This window comes from Pezoporus wallicus, unplaced genomic scaffold (genome assembly GCF_028554395.1).
Source record: "Pezoporus wallicus isolate ANWC-B61680 ecotype Strahan unplaced genomic scaffold, APGP_CSIRO_Pwel_v1 contig_7545, whole genome shotgun sequence".
Lineage (NCBI taxonomy): Eukaryota > Metazoa > Chordata > Aves > Psittaciformes > Psittacidae > Pezoporus > Pezoporus wallicus.
In genome coordinates, this window is record NW_026642398.1 from 904,719 (window position 1) to 929,441 (window position 24,723).

Sequence of the window (24,723 nt, forward strand, 5' to 3'; positions counted from 1 at the left end):
AATGAAAAACTGTGGAAGAGCCATTAAAAAAGCATTTTAGCACTTTGGAAACCAGGAGACCACATTAAAAACTGTAAGTGGACTAATTACTTGAACTACATTACATTCCAAACCTAAGCTGGGTTTTTACAGCCCTGTATTTCAGTCCTTGCTGTTTCTTACTAATGAAGTTAGCTATAAAATAAACAGGATGATGTTCTGCTTTTTACTGACCTGACAAACATAAAGGCTTTTTATGGCTCAGAGCAGGGGCAGAATGCAGACGATGAGGACGAAGTTAAGTATCTCTGTGAAAACACACGTTCTCCAAGCTGTAGGGAGAAGCAATATTTGTACATATGTGAAAAATTTGGCTCAGCTCACAGTCAAACATATCTGTTCCCCAACCCAGCAAATATGCAAGTCATGTTTTGGCGCTTGTCCTGATGCCAGATGGTTACATGTGACAGCATTAAAAGCAGAATCAATGTGATCTCATAACAGTTAGCATAAGGAAGGTTTTGTATGACTAAACAGTAGGGCATTAAAGTTCACTACATCTGATAGTACAGTCTGATGAAGTGTTCTCTTTATCTGAGATACTGGTACTGTGATATTTCAATTCTCATGCAGTGCCATGGATCTTTGTGCCTCCTCTATTATTCTGATGGTCACAGGGTCATGCAAACAGAGCCACGGTACTAAAATCTGCTCCCCTAAGGATAACTCTGTTTTTACACAACAATATCCTCCCAAATTCCACAGAGAAAAATTATCCTTAACATAATAAAGAGCTAAACAGGGCTTCACAGAGCCCTTTTTCTTGGGGCAATGGATGAAACTTATTCCTCAGGTTTTGAGGACTCTGAAAAACGCAACAGCAGTGAATTTAGCTTTAAGCTATAAGATGCAAGTAGTGTAAAAAATTCATGCTGGCCTCTAATGGGTGAGGAGCTCCTTACAACAGGTTGATTACCATTGATGGATATTTGCTACCCACAGAGCTGAAGTACACAATGTAAGAGTATCAGAAGCTTCTTGCTCCATTCCTCCCACAGAAAAGGTTAGCCTGTTAATTGCTGGGTAGCATTTTTGGTCAACTCTGCTAAATAGGCTTCAATTTTGTGAGTGGAGTGATTAAAAAAGCATCACCTGATGGAATGAGTTTCAATAGCAGGGAACCTACTGACATGAGTGTGCACCTGCTGAGACACAGCCAGATAGTTTTACTATCATGGTATTCATTAGCAAACTTGGATCACTGCTAGGTTTGCAGTGGTGCTGTATCATTTATGACACATTGTGCATGGTAACAAGCGTGCTTTTCTCTTTAGGAAAAAGCAAGCTTTTCCTCTGGGCACAGTGTAGCTGAGACCAGTCTGCTGCCTGTGTTTCTAGATGATGCTTCTGACAGCCTTAGAGAAAATGCCATGAAACTTCCCCTTGACTCTTGCTGAGCTACAATCATTGTAAATGATGATTCCACAAAAGAATTCTGTACTGTAAACTATGAAAAAACTGTCTTTTAGGCAATCCCTAGGAGAAATTCAGAGGTAATTTTCTTATATTGTGATTTATCTGATTCTAGAACAATTACATTTGTTTATCTATTGTTTTTAAAAATAACTCAGGGCACCAGTATAAAACCCTTGGCTAAGGCAGCTGAAACACACCACTGGATGTTTTGTAGTAACTACTAACTTAACTATAGGGTGGGTATTGCAATACTGCAATTAGCACCTCAAAGCCAAGTAATTCTTATATGATTTCCACTGGAGTTTCTCCATGATGTATTTTAGCCATACTACCAAGTTTCTGACCATCTATCAGTGGTTTATCATAGATCCAAAATTTACTCACTAGGCTTAGGAACTAATAAATCCTTTAGTATTGTATCAAAACTTCAGATTTTACTCTTATGAGGAAAGGAAATGTTACTGGTTCTTTCCTAGAACAGCAGAACTGAGGTTCAGAGAGGACGAAGTCACTGTCACTGTTTTGAATTAAATGGGAAAAACTCTCAATGCAGCCACCCAAGCACTTAGGAGAAGGAAATTGCTGAGCCCATACTCTATGCTCACCATGCTTAGAGATTTCCTGTGTATTGAGGTGTTTTTTCTTTACATAGAAATTTCGTGGACCCTGTTCAGGGAGATCTATTTTCAACCACACACCATTAATAAGATATAGCTTTGGGGTTCAGAGCACTTGTTTTTGTTTTCTCTTATCGATGTTAACACCAAACCATCATATTGTTTAATTAAGCCAATGTCAGATCAGTGATACAGGAGAAATAGAGAGAATGTCACAAGAAAAACAGCAGACAATAGAGCTTGACCTGGAGAAAGAAATGAACTTAGAAAGCAGTGGTAATTGTTTATCTTCCAGTGAGATTGGGGAGTCAAGACTATGACATTCACTCTTGAATTTATAGGCAGCTCAGATGAAAGATCTAAATTGCTTATTACAGATACAGAAAGAAAGAGAAATTTTATTTCACAGTCTCTTTGAATAGATTATTTACGTTTGGGAAGGTATCCAAGACTTTACGCATCTTGCAGTCTTTGTGAAAGGAAATTTGCTGAAGACAAGCCTTCTCATGTAGGATGAGAAGCATAGCAATACAATGGCCCTGGTAGTAAATTACAGTAATATTGTGCAGAAATTATCAGATTAATACATGGATTGCAAAAAAAAATGCATTCCAATGCTATTTTTCTTGCTTGGACCGCAATACATGCCATATACCAAACCAGTCATCTTCTGATGTTCATTACCTGCAGGCAGTTAATTTAGTTCAAAGGTAGAAAGTGAAAATAACTCCAAAACTCCCTAGGGAACAAAAATTCAAGCAAACAGGCAAACAAAAATGTGTTATATGTGCATATTCACCAGTGAAACAGATAATACCTGGATCAATAAAGATGAGAAGAAGGGGGCAGGGTGATTTTAGACCTTCCTATGTCTTCACCCCCAATAAAAGACATTGGCTTATGTATTTATTTGGATTGTTATATATTCTGTCATCTTACCTCATAGCTGTGTCACTGAACGGACAACAACATGACTAAATGCCTCTTTGCCTAATGATCATGTTGTAATTAGATTAGAAAGAGGTGTTGCTGGAAACATATTTGCCAATATATAGATAGGATATGCCTAAATACATGTGCAAATAATCATAGAATAGTTAGGGTTGGAAAGAACCTTAAGATCATCTAGTTCCAATCCCCCTGCACGATGATATTGATCACTGTAAATACCATAATGGAAGAAAACGAGATGGTAAGGACTGCCACCTTGGGTTAAACGACACTGTATATTCTACAGTGAATTTAAAGTCCACCAGTATCCAGCTGGGATGTGAGGGGGCTGTTCACACTCTTTCAGTTCACACTCTTTCAATTCTCACTCTTAAATTCCCGTAAGCACAAAGCTCCTAGACTGTGTGTTTTGGCTTCAGGGCTGTACAAGATTGTCCAACCATACCAAAGCTGTGTCTTCTCCTAGCTTTCAGCTGGGAGAAATTGATGCTCTTGCCTTGCCTTCACAATTGCTGAAATCCCAAAAGTAATGATATCCAAATACAATTTCTTAGCATTAACTTACTGGAAAGGATGCCATCCCTGGAAATACCATGTTCATGAGTAGGTTATTTCAGGACTGGCAAAATGCAACCTATTTAAAAGAGAATTGATCTAAATTCATAGATGTTTAGAAACTTAAATTCAATTTCTAATTGTTTCTACAATTTTCTTTTTTTTTCCAGGAAAAGATCTGCCATTTAAACTCAGATAAGCACCCCAACCACCCTGATGATGTGCCTGAATACACACTTCAGAGGAATGTGAGAAAGAAATAAATACCTCATAGTGAAAACATTTTTCCAGCAGGAAAAAAAAAGTAAAAAATTAGTTGGATGAAGCATAAATTTAACATTTTGGAGATAATGAGTTTTTTTTTTCTCCATATGTTCTATTTATGCATATTCTTTTCAACCATTTCGATGTTAATCCATTATCAGATGTGTTAAAAAGGCACCAAAAAATTAATGACAGACTAACTGCCAAAATAAGACTCTCAGTAAGTGCTTTTAGAAAGAAGGACTCTAATTAGTTCATTGGTTAATGAAGTAAATCAGAGGAGATTGGCTATGGAGTCAATCTCATTCATTGCTTTTGCTAACTCCTAAAATGGGGTGGGATGTCTCTCTTCATGGCCTAGTTATCATCCTGGTGCAAAGCAAAAGGAAAAATGTAATTAGTGTCTGGGCTAATTGGTGACACATCTTGTGACATGCTGCCCTGGCAGATAGATTAGTATATGGTATAATTATGTATCGTCACAAATGTGGTATGACATAACCATTTATGCTATAAAGGGGAAAAATAGGAAAAGCTCCAGCTTTCATTGAATTCCTGGTATAAAAGGTTGCTGGAAGCACTATCCTTTGTTTACATTTGAAATGGTTTTCCTGTATCTGTGCTGCATTGATTTCTGATCATTAAAAATGAATCTTCAGGCTAAATATATTTCTCATCTGAGCAGGATTAAAAATACAGTAATTCAGTTGAATCCAAATGAGGATCGAGTTCAGCTTCATTTGCTTAAACAGTCCCTATTCAGCCAGTGCACTTCCATAGCAGGAGCTCCCACCTCCCAGTCACAAGTCAGACACACAGTATTATAAATCACTCGTACATAAGCGACTGGAAAAGCTGCATAAGCTGGTATCATTAATTTTATATTTCACCTGAATTGGGCTGTGGAAAAAGAATGTTAGGATTTGACCAGAGCCAGCTGCTAACTGGCACTGCACGTATTTCAGTACGGATAGCAGGGGAAGCCCAAGATGATGGATATGGTAGCAGCCACACCACTGCATTTTGGGCTGCTGTGCATAGAAACAATAGTCAACTGTTGCATAGCCCAGTGTAAGCACTGCGTTTAAGAAGGACTTTTAATTGTTTTTCAGCAAAGGATGCCTCCCAATCACTTGGAACAAAATGTAATGAAACATGAAGGAGAGCCACAAGGATGATCAGGGGACTGGAGCACCTCCTGTATGAAGACAGGCTGAGGAAGTTGGGGCTGTTCAGCCTGGAGAAGAGAAGCTGCGTGGAGACCTCATAGCAGCTTCCAGTATCTGAAGGGCACCTATAAGGATGCTGGGGAGGGGCTCTTCACTGGGGACTCTAGTGATAGGACAAAGGGTAACGGGTTCAATCTGAAACAGGGGAAGTTTAGACTGGATATAAGGAGGAAGTTCTTTACTGTAAGGGTGGTGAGGCACTGGAATGGGTTGCCCAGGGATGTTGTGAATGCTCCATCCCTGGCAATGTTCAAGGCCAGGTTGGACAGAGCCTTGGGTGCCATGGTCTAATGTGAGGTGTTCCTGCCCATGGCAGGGGCTGGAACTGGATAATCTTAAGGCCTTTTCCAACCCAAACCATTCTATGATTTTATGAACTAATGTTTGCTGCTTGCGAGTGAGCATTTATATCACCAGGCTGGAGTCTGGGTCTGGATACAGATGTAGGTAAGATATTAGCGGGCAATTTCTTTACATAAATGACATGTACACTAGAAATTTTGCAGCCTGGCCTCCAGAGAATTCATCAGATTTAGGTATTACTGCAGCACTGCATTGGAGTAAAAGGCCAAAGAAAGGGAGCATTTATCTTACCAGGATATTGACTTACTTGCCATATTGTTGTGCTGCTTTCTGGGGCTGTAATAACACAATGTAGTGTTTGCATAGCAACAAGGTAAAGGTTTCTTTTTTAAATGCATGGTTTTGCCCTGAAAAAAAAAAATAAAATCCCAACACCATGGCAACACACAGTGATTCCTCCATCAAATACACTTACAAAAAGTGCTTTGCCAGATTTAGGCATCATTATTAAAAAGAAGAGAGATATTAACAGACTTGCTTCCAGATTTCTTTTTTTATATATGAATTCGCAAGCGTTATTACCTCCACCTTATTTATTAGCTAAGTATTTATATCTGCACAGACTCCTACAATATTCTTCCGGCTAACCCTCCTGCTCTTCTACCATCTGTCACTTCGGTTGGAACAGTAAAACTGAGTTTTGTTTTTTTGAACCTGCTAAAATGCTGCTAAAAGCAGACAAGTTCCACCCATCTGAGCTTTTAGTTAAAAAGCATTTGCAAGCCTTCATGAGCATATCTAAGAATGAGGTAGACAATATGTGCACATCTGCAGCAAGAAGAGTGGTTTCTCCAGTGGTTCAGTAAGTGCTTCACCTTCCCACACAATCAGTTTGACTGCAGAGTCTGTGCTTCAGTGTCTGAAATGCAGATAAGAACTGCAGAGGAAAACCAGCTTTTTCAAAGGCCTACATCTCCCTCCAGGTGACTGATTTCAGGAGCTGAGACCAGTGTTTGTCAGACAAATTCCAATCAAATAAACCCCCAAGAATGACATCTCCAAACAAATAAAATCCACAAACAAACAAAAAAACTCACCCCAGATGATGCTTTCGTTTTTGGTTTTGTTATTCATAAATGAACAGAAAAAGCCTTAAAATCATCTTGTTCAGTTAAACTTTAATGGCATTCACATTCAACCAAGAAAAGAGTGGTTTTGTTTTCTTTTATTTAGCATGAATTTCTCCCTCTATTTGCATGTGTGGGGAGGTGCTTGAGCTTTGTTATTTATTGGAGAGCTGATTTTGGCTGTGGTGGATGTCCTTTCAATGTCACTGGTTGGAATCACGGATTTCACATTCTGATCAGCTGTGGTTGGGAATCACAGAGAGAAGTGCAAATCAGGACTGATGAAGAGGGATTTCAGTGTGGACTCTCTGACTAACCCTTTAAAAAACGTGATTGCCCTCCAGATGGTTTCCACAGTCTGCAGGTCAGAGCCTTCATGATGGTGGCAGGTCAGTCTCCATCCAGGCTTTCAATGATGATCTTGCAATCAGTTCCAGCTTCATAGCTGATGTTGCTATCAGATGTTGCCTGCTAAATTTTGATCATATTTACTGACAAGTGATTACGGACCAAAAAGCAAAGAAGGCAAATAGGAGGTCATTGAAAAATGCCTCTACTTATGAGTATTTTCCAAGCATTCAAAAGAGCGTTTCCAAGCCTTTCAAGAGAGGTTATTGCGATACTTAGCTTTGCATTGCCTCCTTTCCTCTCCTCTGACAGTCTCAGATTTTAATCACTGACAAGGCTGAGAAGGGAAAGAAGGAAAAAGAGAATAGGGACTTAAATCCACCACCAGACCATCATGGTTTAGCAGATATGCTACAAAGGAAACTGAGCCAATGTGAACTAAATGAGTTCAAGCTAAGATGGAACTTCCTGCCTTTGCCTGGCACTGCAACCTCCTGCACAGCCAGTTACTGGGATTAGCAGAGGTGTGAGAAGTTAGCACACCGTTAAAAACATTGGTTGTGAGTTTGAGCCCTTGTTCTATTTCTACCCCATCTTGCCACCTCCCAGCTAATCTCACATGTTTCCTTAGTGAACAGCACCTCATGTACTAGTAAAAGCTGACGGAAAGTGCTAATGTTTCCGTTACTGCAAGTGGCAGTTCATACCTAGCACTTCTCTCGCCAGGATTCCTGAAAACAGCATAGTTATTCTCTGATCATTTTTTGGCAGATTTCTTCTAATATCAGAGACTGACTTTTGGAGTGGACTTAGACACTCAGCATGTGCATACGCACTACCCCAGTCATGCACTTCTGTGACAGTGAATGGTCTGTTAATGAACAGGCTTCATTACACACCCTTCACAAGATCTTTCTCTAAGGCTATTAAAGGAAAACCTCAAAATCTGAACGTCTTTTAAAAGTATTTTTTATGTAGAACCTTTCCCCCAGTAAAATTGAATTTCTGTGAAGCTAAGCAAGCCATGCAGACAACATGGCATAAGAACTTATCTTAAATAACACTGCTTTTTAATATGATCCATTTAGAAATATCTTTTATGGAGCATTCATATTTCTGCTTAAGGCAGTCATTATTCCAGTAGGTGTGACTATAAAATACATGCATGGTGAAAGCAAAAGGACAGAATTATCCCTAATAATGAGCAGATTCATTGGCAGTTTCAGCCTTCATATATGTACATAATCAGTGCTTCCAGGCAAGACTGAGCAGACATCACCTCCCATTAAATGTCAGCAGGCAAAGTCTACCGGTGTTGAAGTTTAGAGTCTTACACTCAGCTATTGTAAGGAATTCTGAAAGGTCAGAAGAAAATTGGTCTCCATATGAACTTGTCGAGCAGGAGGCAATTCCACACCTTTAACCAAAGCTCTATTAACCTTTCAGTGCAGTTTTGCAACCATGTAATTCCCCAGAATTCACAAATTTCTGTAAAATGAAGTATTAGCAAGATTTTCAGAGTGAATATTTCCATGGGGATCATTGACTTTTTCTTGTACTGAAGTTTTTACTCATCTAAAAGAAAAAGTGAGTGTGGGAGTCATAAGGAGGATTCAGCCAACATTCTGAGTCTCAGTTGGAAAATATCAGTTAAGATTTTTAGGAGAAACCACTATTCCGGAAAGATTTTATTCTCTGATGCATTTCTTCATTTCCCTTCCTCTATCTTTAGGAATGAGCCATTTCCTCTCCTCCACTTCACTTAAACAAAACAGGACAGTTTTTCTTTCTCCAAATGGTGCCTGTCATCTTGAAGTAAGTTCACCAACCTCTCAGCTTTGCCAATAGATAACTCTTCTGAGGTGGCAAATAAGAGTCTAGGTCATGTATTCAATTCCACGTTTAATACGATGGATGTGACTGGAGAGAGGGAATGAATGATGGGAAGAAAGCAATTTACAATATTGCAGGGTGGAATTATGGCCTGTATAGGTCTGCTCCATAAAGAATTCCTGTTGTTTGGTGGTAAATAAAATGGGAAATTTAAAAAAAGGAGGAGAAAGCATGAAATTATGTGAGATGTTTTATGTCACTGCTTAAACTTGTCCTACTTCAGCCAAATTAATCTCCTATAAGGACTGGTGATTGCAGTTAGGTCCTGGGACAAGGATAGACCAGGAATGTGTCTGTGCAGGGCTCTGGAAGTGCATAGTTGGACTACACTGAAAAGAAGACCCTTAGTGCTCTTTCCTTCATACTAGCTCTATGGAAAGAACCCTGACCTAGTTGAATAATGGGAGAAGAATCAGGATGCTGATTTATCAGGAGGAACAAGTGCTGAAACTGCAAGTGCATTAGTACCTGATGATAATAGGCGATGATAGATAAAGATGATGATAATCTTTCATATAGGTCTGTGTGCCATGCACAAAGGAAAATGGTGTGCGACAGGGTGAACAAAGTGTTAACTAATACTGAGCAGTGTGGATATATTTCTACCTGAAATTAATACCTGGTCAGCTGCAGCATTTGGATTTTCATCTGAGAGAATCTGTGGGTTCTCTGATGTAAATCAACGCAACCTCCTCCTCTTTCTTTCCCACACAATACAGAAGGTAATTTGTTACTTCATGGTTAATTTATTGGAGCTCTTTACTACTCTGCTTTGCTATGATAAATTGCCTCCTTAAATCTTTTCTTCTTCTTACATCATCAGGTGCCCATTCTCAAAACACAGTGTTGTATCTTTCTTGGTACCAGTGTTTAACAGAGCTGAGTGCAATGCTCTGTGGCACTCCTGATAATATAAGTGCGGTAGTTGCTTTAACTATTGCCATCTAGCAGCAGAATGTATATATATATATCTATAAATATGCTAGCGGGTGTTAATAAAGCCCTGCATAAACCCAGTTTCACGAGTCCTTTGGAGAAAAAGAAAGGCAAACAAAACAAAGCCATGCTGTTCCTTCAAAGCACATGCAAATATAAGATTTCTGCATTTCTCTCCTGATTTCAAACATTACACCCATTAAAAACTGATGCTTAAGAGGGGTGTAATCTGCCTGAGGCTCTGTAAATAAACAGAGCACCTCTACTCTGTCTCCCTGTGCTACCAGATTATTCAGTTCAGCTCTGCCATGGCCTGCCTTTTAATTTCCAAACAAACAAGGTCAACAAGGCTGGCAGCTGGTAGTTAACTCAGTATAATAATATTTTGATTACTTTCCTACAGCAATGAGTTTACAGGTAGGCAAGTACATTATACTTTTGAGTGAAAACACAGGACCTATTTCAAGGACTTTTTTAGACAAATTTATCTTTAAAGATAGGAATACTAAGCAGTGATTAAGTAAACAACGAGACCTTAACTTCACGCACTGAGCTGTAATAAACAAGCAGCCAGCAAGAGCAGTTACTGAGAAGTAGAGATCTTTGTTTTCTTTTAATAAAGAAGTTGACCGGCATATTTCATTTGGAACAAAATATTGCAGAATAACACCATGCTTTGTCACTGTAATTGAAAGCAAAGATACCTTATTTTTCAGGAAGGACAGGGAAGGAATCCTCCCTACTTACATCTGACTCCATGCAAGGTCTTACCTTGTAACACTCATCATATCCTAGTGTTTTTTACTGGAGTACCAGTATCTTTAAGACAGATCAGAATGAAAACACCAAACGCACCTTCAACAAATTTATAGATCATAGTAAGGAAATGGAAAAAGGGGCTGACTGAATTACCAAATAGGGATTGAGTCATGAAGGACATCTGAAAAATCAAGAATTGAGCCAACAGAAAACTCTTACAGTTCAGAAAAGAGAAATACAGATCCTGTACACGTTGGTGTGACAACCGCGGTGTGGTTTAACCACAGTAGACAGCTGAGCCCCACACAGCCACTCACTCACTCCCTCCTCTCAGATGGGATGGAGAAGAGAACTGGAAGGGAAAAAGTATAAAACTCATTGGTTCAGATAAAGACATCATTCAGTAACTCTATGGAAAGTTGCAAGATGATAAAGAAGTATTTGGGACGAGGCTCTGCTTTATTTTACACCACTCAAAATCCAAACTTGCCCATCAGCCTTCTTTCAACTGAATTTCTGGTGAATAGAGAGTGGTTCATAGGTCAGAGGCCTGGAAAAGATAGGTGCAACAATTTCTGCTTTAGCTGATGCTCTCTACTTGCTGCATAACCTTAAGCAAAGAGTTTCAGCTCCCTGTGACTCAGCTTCTGCTTTCTGTAGTGCAAGCTCTGCAAGGTAGGAACTATCTTTCCTGTGTTTCTACAGCTGACAGAGTGATAGTATCCCATTCCCACACCAAGCCTCCAGGTATTACACCATGGTGAGTAATAGAGAATATAAGAGAAATCAGCCCTGAATCATGCTTTTAAAAAGCTCCAGTACTTCCATTTGTTTCTGCAGTTTAGGAAACATACGTTCCACGATGCACTGGGCTATTTCTAATATGCCCAGCTGTGCAGGTTGATAGGCTAGAGATAAAACGATGCTGCTAATGAAAAACAGATGCTCATTAGTCAGGGGAAAACTGGGGAAGATGTTTAGAGTTACAATTATTTTTACTGTTCTTGTCCCTTTTACGGTCATCCAGAAATTATATTATGATCAAATCATGTTAGATGATGTCTCAGGTTGAACGTTTTAAAAATGAATGTGGTTCATTAACAACATGATGAATATTTAAGCAGGATTACAGAGCATAATGATCTTCCTTTACTTCTTTTTTTTTTAATAGAAAAAGCCCAATAAATTTACTAATATTTCACTGGTTAACGTTGCAATTAAGTGTGCAGCATCTTTTCCTAGCTTTCTGAACATCTCTCTTTTAATGATGACCCTGAATTTCAGTCTGATGCTAAGGGTTAAAAAGCTGCATGTTTTTCTTCCTTGAACATCAATCAGAAACAAGCTGATACCTTAAGTCTAATCTAAGAACTAACCAGTCAACTCATCTACAAAAAAACCCTAGTAAAAGAAAGGAAATAGAGCCAAAAAGTCTGCTCTCATGCTCTGTATCTCAAAAGTAAAACAAAATTGAAACCTCATCCCCTGAATAAGCCTTTTTGTGATCTTATCATGTTGCTCACAGAATTGACTAGAATTTCACAACTGTACAAGACTTTCATCTCTAAGATTCTTCCACTTTGTTTGAGGAAAAAAAAAACAAAGAAAAGCAAGAAGTAGAAAGTAACAATCGAATATTGCTCTTGATAAAAATTGCTTTAAAATCCTAATTATTTCATTGCCATATTTACATTGGGTCCTTGTGCTAGAGGGTTGGGTTTGTAAACTTGAATCTTTCTGCCATGAGCAGAGTGGGTTTCATGCTTTTGAGCCTGGTGTGGTCAGACAATCATCAGCTCAATTTATACAGAAAGCAAAAGCAGCAAAAAGAAAGGAACAAAACAGAGAATTACAAAAGATCTAAGTTTCTGGGGCCAAATCCTTCTCTTGTGCTCTTTCCCTTTCCAGACTTACAGTTTGAAGACAGGGAAGGGGTAACAGGTTCGAACTTAAACAGGGAAAGTTCAGGTTAGATATAAGGAAGAAGTTCTTTACTGTAAGGGTGGGGAGGCACTGGAATGGGTTGCCCAGAGAAGGTGAATGATCCATCCCTGTCAGTGTTCAAGGCCAGGTTGGACAGAGCCTTGGGTGACATGGTTTAGTGTGAGGTGTCCCTGCCCATGGCAGGGGGTTGGAACTGGATGATCTTAAGGTCCTTTCCAACCCAAACTATTCTACAATTCTATGATTCTATGATATCCTAGGACAGGATTTTAGGCTGACTCAAAAATCCACCTTTGATAGCTTGTCAGAAACCTTTTAAGAGATAAACCTGGCTGAAAATACCCTTGTAAAAAATGAGGTTTGGGTAGAAAGTTGAGCAAATCTGATACCTCACAACAGGAATTCTCTGACCATGGTGGAAGGAGAGTTTGGGAAATCTCCAGTGAGCTGCAGAAGTATTGCAGTTGTATTTGGACCCACTTCCCGAGGAGCACTGGTAAGAGCTCTTTTTTGGAAATGATATTATGGGAGATTCATAGGGAAAAAAGCAAAAAAGTCCAATGTCTAAATGTGCATGAAAAGAGAAAGTGTGTGCCTTCAAGTGCCTGAAAAAAAATAACATGCTTTAAAAACTATATTTAGTGCTTTACCCCAAATTTTATTATTTGATGCCACAAACCCCCTTTTTTGTCCCCCATGAAACAAACCTGGTGAAATTAGGGAATTATTTCACTGACACTTGCTGAAGGGGAAAAAAGCTTATTTCCCAGTTACCTCCAACAGCAAATCAACACATCAGGAAAGATACACAGCTCCTCTATCTACTGGCAAGAGCAGAACTGGAAACAGCAGCTATTGTAATGTTAATTCATTTAACTGGAACATTCTGAGTTCACCAATAAATGTCTGCTGTGGAGAAACAGTGAGAAACTGTATCATAAGTAAACCTCAATATCAATAAATGCCTTGAGGCAAATCTTTTTTTATCCCTTGTATTGCTGGTAGAGTATACAAGGGAAATTATCAGCGCTCAGAATCCCAATCCTGGGACAAAGTCTTTGTGCAAGATGCTGTACAAACAGCAAATAAAAAGAAAGTTACTGTTGTGGTAATCTAATAGTCTGAGTACTTAATAAAGGACAAACAGTTAGAGATGGAAACCAAGAAAAGATGAGAAGTTAATGTTTTTCTGGATACAAGTCTTGTATTGACAGACTCCTTGTTATGAAGTTTTTTGAGTTTCATAACAGTGGAGAATTTTGAAGCATAAGGAAACTGCTTTACATGTACAGAGGTGGAATTATTGCACCCAAACGAGAGCCAAAACAGCAGCAGACACACATCTGAGATGGAAGTCGCATCTCATGGGATTATTAAACATTGCCATGGCTGTGGCTCAGGCTAGCTCTGTGCCACCAAGCTGGACAACTCATTATTAGTATCTTGATATGTGTCTGAAGTTACAGTTTTTGGGACCACCTGGAGTGTCTTTCTGTTAGGTCCTGGTGCTCTTCACCTGTCTGCTGATACATGATGGCTCATGGGACAACCCAGCTGCCCTGGAAAATGCAGGCTCAAGGCTCAAACTTCTCCATCGCACAGTTCTGCCCAGATGATGCTCAGGAAGAAACACATGTAATAATTGTTCACATTCATAGGTAATATATGTACATATGCAGCATGCAAATGCCTCCACATCTACATATGTATGTAACATGCGTATGTGATGAAATTTCTAGCACACAGTAAAGCATGTCCAAAACAGAAAAAGAATATGCTGGACTCATTGTTGACATTGCAGACTTCACCTGCACATCTCAGTTGTGAACCTGAGATGTTGCACCGGGGAAACCATGGTGGTGGTGTTATTAGTTTCCCTTCCGAACATTGCCTCTGTGTCTTTCTCTGCTCCCAGATCCAGAGGACTCTCGGGAGCTATTGCAGTCTTTAACTGTGTGTGCACAGCAGGTCTCTATCCTACAGCTGTCAGCCCTGTCATGCAATCTGAAAAAGAAATTCCAATGGATTGTGAATTTCTAATTGGGTAAAGTAGAGAGCTAAATTCCTCTGTACAGTTTTACTACTGGTTTAGTCCTGCTTAGGAGTTTTGCAGCTCAGCTGAAGTCTTCATTACCTGGTCTGCTGTTATTCTGTTCCAGTTTTTACATCAGGGCTCTAGCTCACTACCTGGAGTTCATCTTTGTAATAATACATTGACTCTTCTAGTTCTAAACCTTAGGCAGCTTTCAAATGAGTCATGTCACATTTTGTCAGTGCTCTGAGGGCTGGAGTCAGTCCATCTCAAGCTATAGCAAGCCCCTGGGAATGCAGAATGAGGATGAGGGAGGTTAGCAGGCTCCGCAATATTTCAGAGAAATTAGGAGTGAAAAGTGGGACAAAAATCCTGGGAGGAAATAAATGTACCAAAAGTAGAAGGTGATTGTAAGAAAAATGATTAGACCCTGGAGAGGAGCTTGGAAAGTTCTGTTATTTGCTGTCTTCTATTTTGCCATGCCAGAGATGAATTTTCATAGGTCATGAATGCTATCAAGGGAGGAAAAAAATCCTTAACTTAGGCCAAAATAACCTTAGAGAGCAGGTAATCTGAGTTTTCATTCCGTCAAGCAGCTAAAATTCAACCTGATGCTTCCCATAGGCAATAGCTAGAACTGTTAAATTGAATTCAGATTTACTAGATTGGTGCCAGGATCAAATGCTCTTTTTTCTTTTTCCTTCCAGACAGACTTATATCATATTACTTTACCCTATTTGTCCCTATTCACAAATCACTGTCGAAAGGGGAAGGAAACACAGTAACTCCTTTGCTCTGAACATGACACTATATGGAAATTTCCTCTTAAAAAATAATCTTAGCTTTGTGAAGAAAATAATGCACTTTAATAAGGCTCTTTCTTTAATCATGTTTGTAGGCAAGAAAAGGTCAGAGGTGGAAAAGGAAAATACAAAGGGCATGAGGAGATGAAAAGTCCTGATTTGTTTTATTTATACATCTAAAATGTTGAACATATGAACAGAAGACTTTGTGAAAGAACATAACCTGATTTGTAAAAGAAGTGAATTTTTGCAAGAGGACTGCTAAATGAAGCTATCAGTTGAAATCTTTTTCCCTGGTGAACTATATTCTCTATTTGTGCTCCCAGAAAAGGAACAGAATGAACCAATCTCAATAAGCACACTTCAAATACATGGGTTTCAATCTGGTTTTAAATGCTTGCACTTGTGGTAAAGTAAAACTGTCTTAAATCACAAAACGAGAACATTCCAAAAGAAATATAGGTTTTACTCTTTACTGTAGTAGCTGTTTTGATATATAAATGGAAATGTAAAGCCAAGAAAGAGAAGTTGGAATATAGTTCCCTGGTTTGTATTTAGTGTAACAGCCTGAAGTGCCCATTGTGTAAACATGAGGGCTATTCATTATAGCTTCAGTCTGCAATGCAAGGGGCTTGTGGCTGAAATGGCTAAATTTTACTTTCAAAAGTGACTTAGGACTAAAACTTCAAGGAAAGAGAATGGTGCCCAGTATGGATTATAGGCGGCTTTGATGGAAATACGATTTTTTAGGCAATGGAGCATGAAATTCTCATTGGAAATTTTTTTTTACTATATTGACATGCACCTAATAAAGATTCAGTGACAAGACAGGCAGATCTAGAAGAAGCAACTGCTACTCTGAATTATTTGTTTATTACTATTTATTTCCCCAGGGATTGCACAGGTTGTCTTGCTAATATATGAAGGAAGAGTGTTTCTTCTGCCATCTGTTTTTGCAAAGTGGCAGCTTTTAACCCTTAAAGCTCTCCCTGGGGGTAACTCTTTGAGGAGGGGAATCTTGCTCTCCCTGCTCTTTTTTCCCCTACTATTTTCTTTGGAAGCAATTCACAGACATCTCCAAGGAAAATGCATTTGCATTGTGATCCCTGTCCCACCTCATCTGCAAGCTGAGAATTGGAGCTTAATATATCTTACGTTTTCCATCAAAGCTCCAAAAGTGCTCCAGAAAGAACATGTCTCATACTAGTTTCTTCATTCATGACTGCTCCACTCCATCATATAAGCTTCATGCAACAATAATACAGCTCCAGGATAGCTGCTTTACCCCTTATAAGACCAGAAAAGGAAATCTAGTTGGGCATCTCTGGATTGCACCTAAGTTGTCCACAGAGTCATTTTGTTTACTTCAAGTCTTATTCTAGCTGAAGATGCTGCTGCAAGGAGGTTTGCAACCAAGATACGTGTCCCCATCTATGCAGCAATAGACCATCATGTTTGGGAGACTAGATTCCCAGTATGAGGTTTATCTTATGCCAACGTCCCAAATTTTACGTTTTTTTCAACAAACACTCTATATGTGCCGGTGCAACGTATCTCTGGATAGTAACACTCCCTATATTTACACCATCAAAACCTTGACCTATAGGATAATGACATGATAAAGGGTTAAAAAGTTCCCCAAGAAAGAAGCCCATATCATCACCAGTAGCATTTCCTTGTTGAACAGTTCAGAAAGAGGCCTTCATTTTGAAACCAAATCTAATTGGAGTTTGTTTGGGATTCAGCTCTCCTACTGACTTAACAAGCTGCTGGAAAGTCTAATAAATATTGACATGATCCTTTTCCCTTTGGCAGGGCCTTGTAAGAACTCCACTTTGCAGCTCAATGGTGCCTCCCTGTGTTGCCTGTGTCAGAGTGTACAGTGGAGAAAACCATGGTCAGCACCCATTTCTACATGGAAATTTAATGTGTATTTCCACATTTTCTCCAACCAGTTCAGCTGAAACAGTCATGAACTTTCTTTCAAGTAAAGACATCCAAGCCCCATTTCACAGTGGGCATCTGGTACCTGCTTGGGTTTCACCCTCCAAAAAGGGGAGGACACGGTGTAAATTACAGCTATGAACTGCAATGGTTGCACTTTGGTCTGAGACTACTTACGTGATAAGCTTCCTATTTCTTCAGAGCCCATCAGAATCCAAATTTTAATTAACCCTGGTTACAACAGATGAGAATACTACTTGCCTCTGCGAGGCTCACAAGGAGTGGAAAAAGAGCTGAGTGAAAGGGGAAGGCATGGGAGGGAGACAGCAGAGTTTGTTTTGAAGCTTAATTGAGATTTATCTGCTGATATTTTAGAAGGTATAAAATACAGCAACAAATAAAGCCATAGATAAGAATAAGTTTATACTTTCAGATAAAGACTATTCAGTGTCAGTTTAAAGCGGTGATAAAAATTCACAGTATAATAAGAAAGAATAAGTAGAATGAAATTGGGGTAAAAGACAGCTTGGAAGAAAAATAGATGCTGTATAATCTTAGGTGATGATTTAGGGGGAACAAAAAGAATAATCATATACCATTTTATAAGGTATTGGTTATTCCTGTCTTTGGCTTTCTTATGTATCCTGAGCGAAACTCTCATGTTTATTTCTTCACTTTTATATCTACCAAGGTCTCACTCAGCCCCATGCCACTAGGCCATGTAGTAGTGTCTGTGCGGTTGCAGCTGTGGGACAACTGATTCCTTGGATATGACTGGAAGAGGATGGGGATGTGGCCTGAATTTAAACAGTTTTGTCCTCACACACTGACTTTCAGCTGAGGGGCTGGAAATAGATGATCCTTAAGGTCCCTTATTCAGCCATGGTCCTGTTCTACAGTAACTTGGTTTACAGAGAACTGTTACAGGGCACATACGTGGCACTTTGCCCCTTGACACGTAGATGTTTTAAGCGAGTGTGCTTAAGCTTGGGTAAGAGTGACTATTCTATCCCATTCAATTCTATATGTTAGAAGACACACCCTATGGAAATGGTAAGAGACCAATTACTGGCGTTATTTATTCTAAAACACAAGAAAATAGTTAGGAAAGTACTTTAACATGAGGAGAATGGTTTAGATGAAGATGATATTTCTTTTTCATCTTTTTATCACTTTTGCTATTTTTTTCCTTATCCCTCTGTGTTTGTGAAGCATCATCAAGGCTCTCAGCATACTGCAGACACAAGAATGCAAATTTGCTCTTCAACTGGGCACGTGCGAGCAAAACTCAACCCAAAAAGAATCCACGCAGCTGCTTTGCAGGGGCCTAACTATTCAGGGACAATCCCAAGCTCTTCTGCCTGTACTTCATGCCAGCCAGCTGCAAAACAGCTCTGATTTATCAGCAGTGAAGCTCAGCAGAAATCGTGTTTTGGAGTTGATGGGTCACTATTTGCCATACCTGCAGGATTTCCATGCAGGCACTGACACATGCCCAGTCAGACAGGAGGGCACAGGGGAGAAAAATAGTTTTCCCTCTTAGAAAAAGGTATCTTGTTGGAGGATGCTTGTAGGTTATTCCCAGACCAGTTGACACAGCACTTCCAAAACATGACAACAACAGGAGCCATGATGTTGGCTCACAAGAGTTTGCATAGTGTTTCCTGACACCCCCTGCTCTTTAGTTAGGAAGTAGCATTAAAAGCAAAACTGGAAATGCCATTTAGGTCCTCCTGGGATGTCTGACTTCAATATTTTGTTTTAAATGTAAAATGCTTCTACATCCAATTTTACTGCTGTAGGCCTTTTTTTTTTTTTTTTTGATAAAAGAAATGTAAGTTCTTTCTACAGACTTGACACTTGAGCATCTGCAGAACATGCGGGAGGAGGTCCAGCAGGAGCTGCTCTAAGATCAGCCAACTGCTGGAGCAGCAGCACTAAATAAAATTACAAGCTCAGCACTTCACCCTCTTGCGCTCACTTAAAGAGGGGATTTGTTGAAATCCCCATTCCTGATCCCACTCCTTCCTGCTTACTCCCTACCTATAGCTATCACTAGCAGAACTCACCACTCTTCTCCTCACTGCAATAAGTTCCAATTCAGCAAGTCTCTGTCTCTATTCCCGGGTGATAAGTGTTCAGAAAACTTATGGTGACAGCTGGAGTCAGAAGGTACTTTCCACTCTGCCCTGAATGCCAGAAAAACCTGAGACCCCTGTGATGGACCAGTTGGTTTACTGTGAGTGTGAGGCATTTTCCTTTGCAAGTCCATGAAGTTAAGAGCTATTAAAAGGCAGCTGCTTATTGACAAGCTATCAAATAAATTTGGAGTGCATCCTGCTGTGTAGCCATCTGATGAAGCTGAATGGGAAAGCTAATGACCCTGGCAATACACTAGCTATAAAATATGGTCTTTATTTCAGAACTTGAGGTTCATTCTGTAGTGGGATAAGGAAGGTGAAGGTAATACATCCCATTTTCCTCCAGTGGAAAATTGCACATGTACATATTGGTTACAAAACACCAAGACCACTTGCTCTTACAGGCTGCCTTGCACTTCTGCAGGCTTAATAGCAAACCTGAACTAGCAGTCTGTAGAAAGCAAAGCAGCTTACGATTCCCTCAGTTTCTATTATTTGGAGTTATTCGTCAAATATGAAGTGGAACATCGTTTGGGGTGTATCAGTTAATTAACTCCACCAGTTTTATCCCACTGAGAAGCTGACCCAGTTGTTACAAATAATTCAGAGCCTTTTCATGCTCTCTGAATGCTGCTGCAGTGGTGTATCATCTGTAGAGTTTTGCTGATAGCGACATCTCTTATCATCATGTGACCAGCTGGGATAAAATCAGAGGTTTATTTTGACTAACATCACAGTTTACGTGGCATTGCTTGTGTCCTCTAATTGGATGAAAATAACTGAGAACATGATTTTCAATAGCAAAAATGCGTCTGGAAATAATCTTTCTGGCTCAGACTGTCTTTTCCACCTTCTTTTTCTACACAGCAGCCTTGTCCCTGACCATGCTTTTAGTGCTAGCAAAATTCAGATAATAGTTTCAAACTGAAATACACCCAAGTGCAGAGGGTAATCTGCTGTTTAAACTCTCAAAGTGAAGGATGTAACCCATTTATTCTTGCAATGGGATACATTACACGTACTGCATACCTTCTCCACATTTACTGAGGTATTGACTGTTTTCTTTAACGCTGCTCCACAAGGCGAGAAGCAAATACAATGAAGGCATTAGGCACATTTTACTCATAGACACCTAACTTAAACTGACAGCAAGAACAAACACTCTTTTACTTGTAACCATACATCTGTCTCCAATTCCATGCACACAGTCAATAATACTGGCACTTAAGGCTATATGTTTCTCATTTCAGAAGTCTGCTCAATGAAAGACCAACAAATCATACTGTCCATATAAAATAACTCAGCAAATTGATTTATTTTTATTTCTTATAAGTAACTGAGTAGCTGATAAGAGGACCCCAGTGACAGTGGAAGAGATGTCAAACGTGGAAGTGAGATTTTGGGGAACAGAAAGACAGGGGAGAGATAAAATCCAAAATCCTTATCTGTTTAAAATCCCATTCATCCGCCTTAGCCACCAACCCTCATATTGTCTCAAATCCACCCTAGCTCCCCTCATTTGCATGAACTTCTCCTTAAACCTACTTGTTGCTGTGCCAGTATTCAGTGTTATTACCCCTTAATGAAGATGCATTTCTGGGGAGACAGTTGGTTTGCATCTATGTCTGGATGCAGAAAAGCAAGCATGGTGAAGGGCAAGCTCATTGGAATCTCTTAAACACCATGGTCTGAAGGAAATCGCTGTCTTAATCAATCTCCATGATATTTGCATTCAGGACCTGGGAGGCTTCATACCAGGTAAGGAATATTATACTCAAAACATGCCTTGCTTTCTGTGTATTTTTCCCTATATACTGCCATCCACAGGCATGGAATAGTCTGGGTGCTGAACCCCATATGGCCATCCTAATGTCTTATATTCTCACATTATGCAAAGTGAAGCTGGTGCTGAGTTAACTGGTATTTCAGCCTCTGTAAAGTTCATCTCATGTAACTATGGTCATCTAAACACACTTTTAGGACTTTGCCTATAACTACCTTTGGTGTCTACAGCATGGACATTAACATCCATAAACCGCTTTAGGATCCTCCTACAGCAAGCTGGGGAGTACTCCCTATGTCAGTAGAGACTAGAGGGAGATTTCTAATTTCCCTAAGTAGCTCTGCATGTTCTAATAAAATACAAAAGCACACTAACTCAATAAATATGACTATAAAGGCAGTTTAGATTTAGACACCTAAAATCAGGTGACATGTGTTACCCTTAGTTTAGTATAAGCAATAATATAAGCAATTAATTAATGTCATTAATTAATAACAAAAGAATGAGATACTTTGAGAGATCAAGACATCCCACCTTTGATGTCTTTTGAAAGATGGAATGTAGAGGAAATATTTCTTTGGTATCCTACACATTTAGAATGTTTTTTTTTCATGATTAATTATATTCTTATTAATGATTAGTTGTTTTCCCTTTGTTTAAAACAAATAATGTAAAGAACGGAGTCTTCTGGCCAGATAATATTGCTATAGAAGTAGAAAACAAAAGATGTTAAGAACCAAAGTACCCTTTAAAAACCTGGCCTTTTGAGGTGAACTGAGAAGATTTTTCCTACAGACAAGATCTTTCTACAGAACCTTCTGTGTCACATTTAAAATTAAATTAAGCCTTTCTTTTAAAGTCCTGCTTTGGGGTAATTTAGAATTCCACTATGTGGGAGCTCAGTGTCTGTTTTGATTTCACTGCAGGCAGGTCAAATACAAGTCAGCTCTTTCTTGAGTTCCCTCTACGTTGCCATTGCTAAGCCCAAGTTAATAAGCTTGGCTCTCATTTCTCTTGGCTAACACCTAAGTGCTATGAAGGTGAGTGCAGGCTCCTGCACTGCACCACCGGCCATCTCATCCCTGGAGGAAACAGAGCCTGAAAAAGGCTCTGTTGTTCTCTGTTCGAATGCTAAGCTCCAGGTTCACTGCTTGGTATCCCCGCAGTAAATCTCAGTGATGTAAATATGTACACCCCACACTTGGCTTTTATCTCCCATCAGGCAGCTGCAGAGCATCAGCCTCTAAAAGAAGAGCACTTTTGCCATGAAGCCATTACCTCTCCTCCTGGTCACTGGGTGAGTGTCTTGTGAGTCCTGCATGCAACTGAATTAGTAACTGCATTTTTTTCTGATGAGACAACAACATTTCTGCAAGTAAATTAAGGAAGGCTGGGAGCATTTTCCAGCACTGAGGCCAGCAATGACCTGTGTTTATACAATTAAACTCTCTTAGCGTGTAAAGCAAAATTGCCTATTGGGAACGGTTTGGGGGCTTTGCCAGCTGTCAACCAGCATCCAGGCATTGTAAGGACAGTGCCCAGGCAAAAACCACACCAGGGATCATTGTAAAAATGTTTATCAGCAAATACCACTGCCAGCATTGTGTTCTGACACTGTTTTATTTCTTAGTGTAACAGTGGTCCATGTATAGCCTCACTGTATGAGGACTTGGGTTCTGGACACCCCGGTAGCAAATGACTTGTAACACTCAACTTCCATTTGAAAACAGATGCTACAGCATTTGTAACACAAGCTGAGCCGGTGTTTGCAGGGGCTGGTACCTGCCTGTGAATCTTGCAATATTCTGGGCTTCAGGAGCACCTGGTGACTGTAAATTCTGTCAAGCAAATGGAGAGTCTCTGAGGAATGAGGGAGATTATTTTCTTCCATAGATGTTTCATGTGCTGGGTGTTGCCTTCATAAAACACTCCTTTTTCCATGTAGAACATTAAGTCATTAAAGCATCTCGAAGCAAATGGATTTTGCAAATACACCTGGTATGCTGCTAACATTCTGAAAGCCCTTTCTGTCATCAGTTTTGTCATAGCTGATTGGAATCAAAGCTCTACAGGGTCAGACTTTGAAAGGAGGTGACTGCCTATTTTATTTCATTTTTTTCCCCAAAATTTTGTTCCAGAAACTCTCACAGTGATAATTGTTAAATAATGAAAATACACAATAATAACTCTGCCCCCTCCAGTGTCTTCAGCTTTATATAACACAATATTATGAATATTCTCTGTGATATTTTTAATGTGATGGAAATGTGAAGTTATCGTAACAAAGCACAAAGAGTCACGCATTGTTATTTTCAACCTTTACGGGGAGATGGAGCAAATAGCCCACCCGCTCAGAAGGAAATAACAATAATTCTTCTTAAACATCATTGTTTCAATGGGGTTGTAGGGCTGAGAGCACAGAGACAATAAAGTTCTGAGCCAAAACATCACTTCATCTTCTTGGTTTAGAACCACCCATTGTACAGCTGTTTCACTCACAATGCGGGTGGCAGATCGCTATAATAGGGCTTTAGAATCGCTAAATTTGCTAATGAAAAGTGTTTAATCCCTGCTCGCCAAGACGAATCTTTAATTGGTGAGCCTGGTGGTGTTGCTGTGCTGCCAGGCTCCGTTCGCACACATTCGGACACCATGGTTATCAGCAATGCTATGTGTGAGGGCAGTGGGGAGCACAAATCCTGAGCTTTCATCACCCCCAGAGGCTGGCAGGATAATCAGGGATTTGTATCCTTGCTCCAGAAGTAGGCTTCCATCTCCTCAGTAAGGCAATTACTAAAATACCAACACAGTCCTTAGAAATGTAGCTGGTTCACTCCTAATTTAAGGGATCATCATTACAAATGCCATTTCCCGACTCCTCTTCTGCTGCCTTAGTTACACCACTGAAAAGCATAAAGAATGGTTAGATCCTTCTGGGAGTTAAAAATCCTGACTCTGAAATGGCAATTATCATGTGTTAGATTAGAAGGATCATGAATTTTCAACAGCAGGATGAATTGGAAGGCAAAAGTTTTTCCACTGAGCATTTCATGGAGAAAAACAGGAAATAGAGGCTCTTGAACTTGAACTTTGTATGGTTTCTTTCTGAGACTTGGTGTGCATCTTACACCATCCATCCAGGGCTTGTTTTGGTTCATGAAATGACACAAGAAGCATATATAACATAAATATCCCTTTGCATTGTGTTTCAGGATTAAAAGCATCAGTGAGGAGTAGGAGCTCAAAATGAGATGTGGAGAATGGAAGAGATTTGCCTCTTTGCTCTAAATGCAAGACCCTACTTTAGTTTGAAATGAATTGTAGTCCCTTAAATCTCTGGACTATATTTTTATTTATTATAATGGGAACATTGAACAATGTAATTCAGATGGAGGCATTTACTTTGCAGACAACTAAAACCAGGAGAGCTGAATCACACTACCCATGTCTTCATTGCTAAAGAAATGTATTAATTCTTTAAAAGTGACTCCTTCTCACTCCTTTCCTACTAAATTTGTTACATATTTAAATATCCTAAATAATGTGAAGCAGCTCTTCCTGGAATGACTATGGCAGCGGTAGCATAGCCTGTTCAACAGCATTGTGAGGATAGTTCTCTCTTGAGAGACATATGTGAAT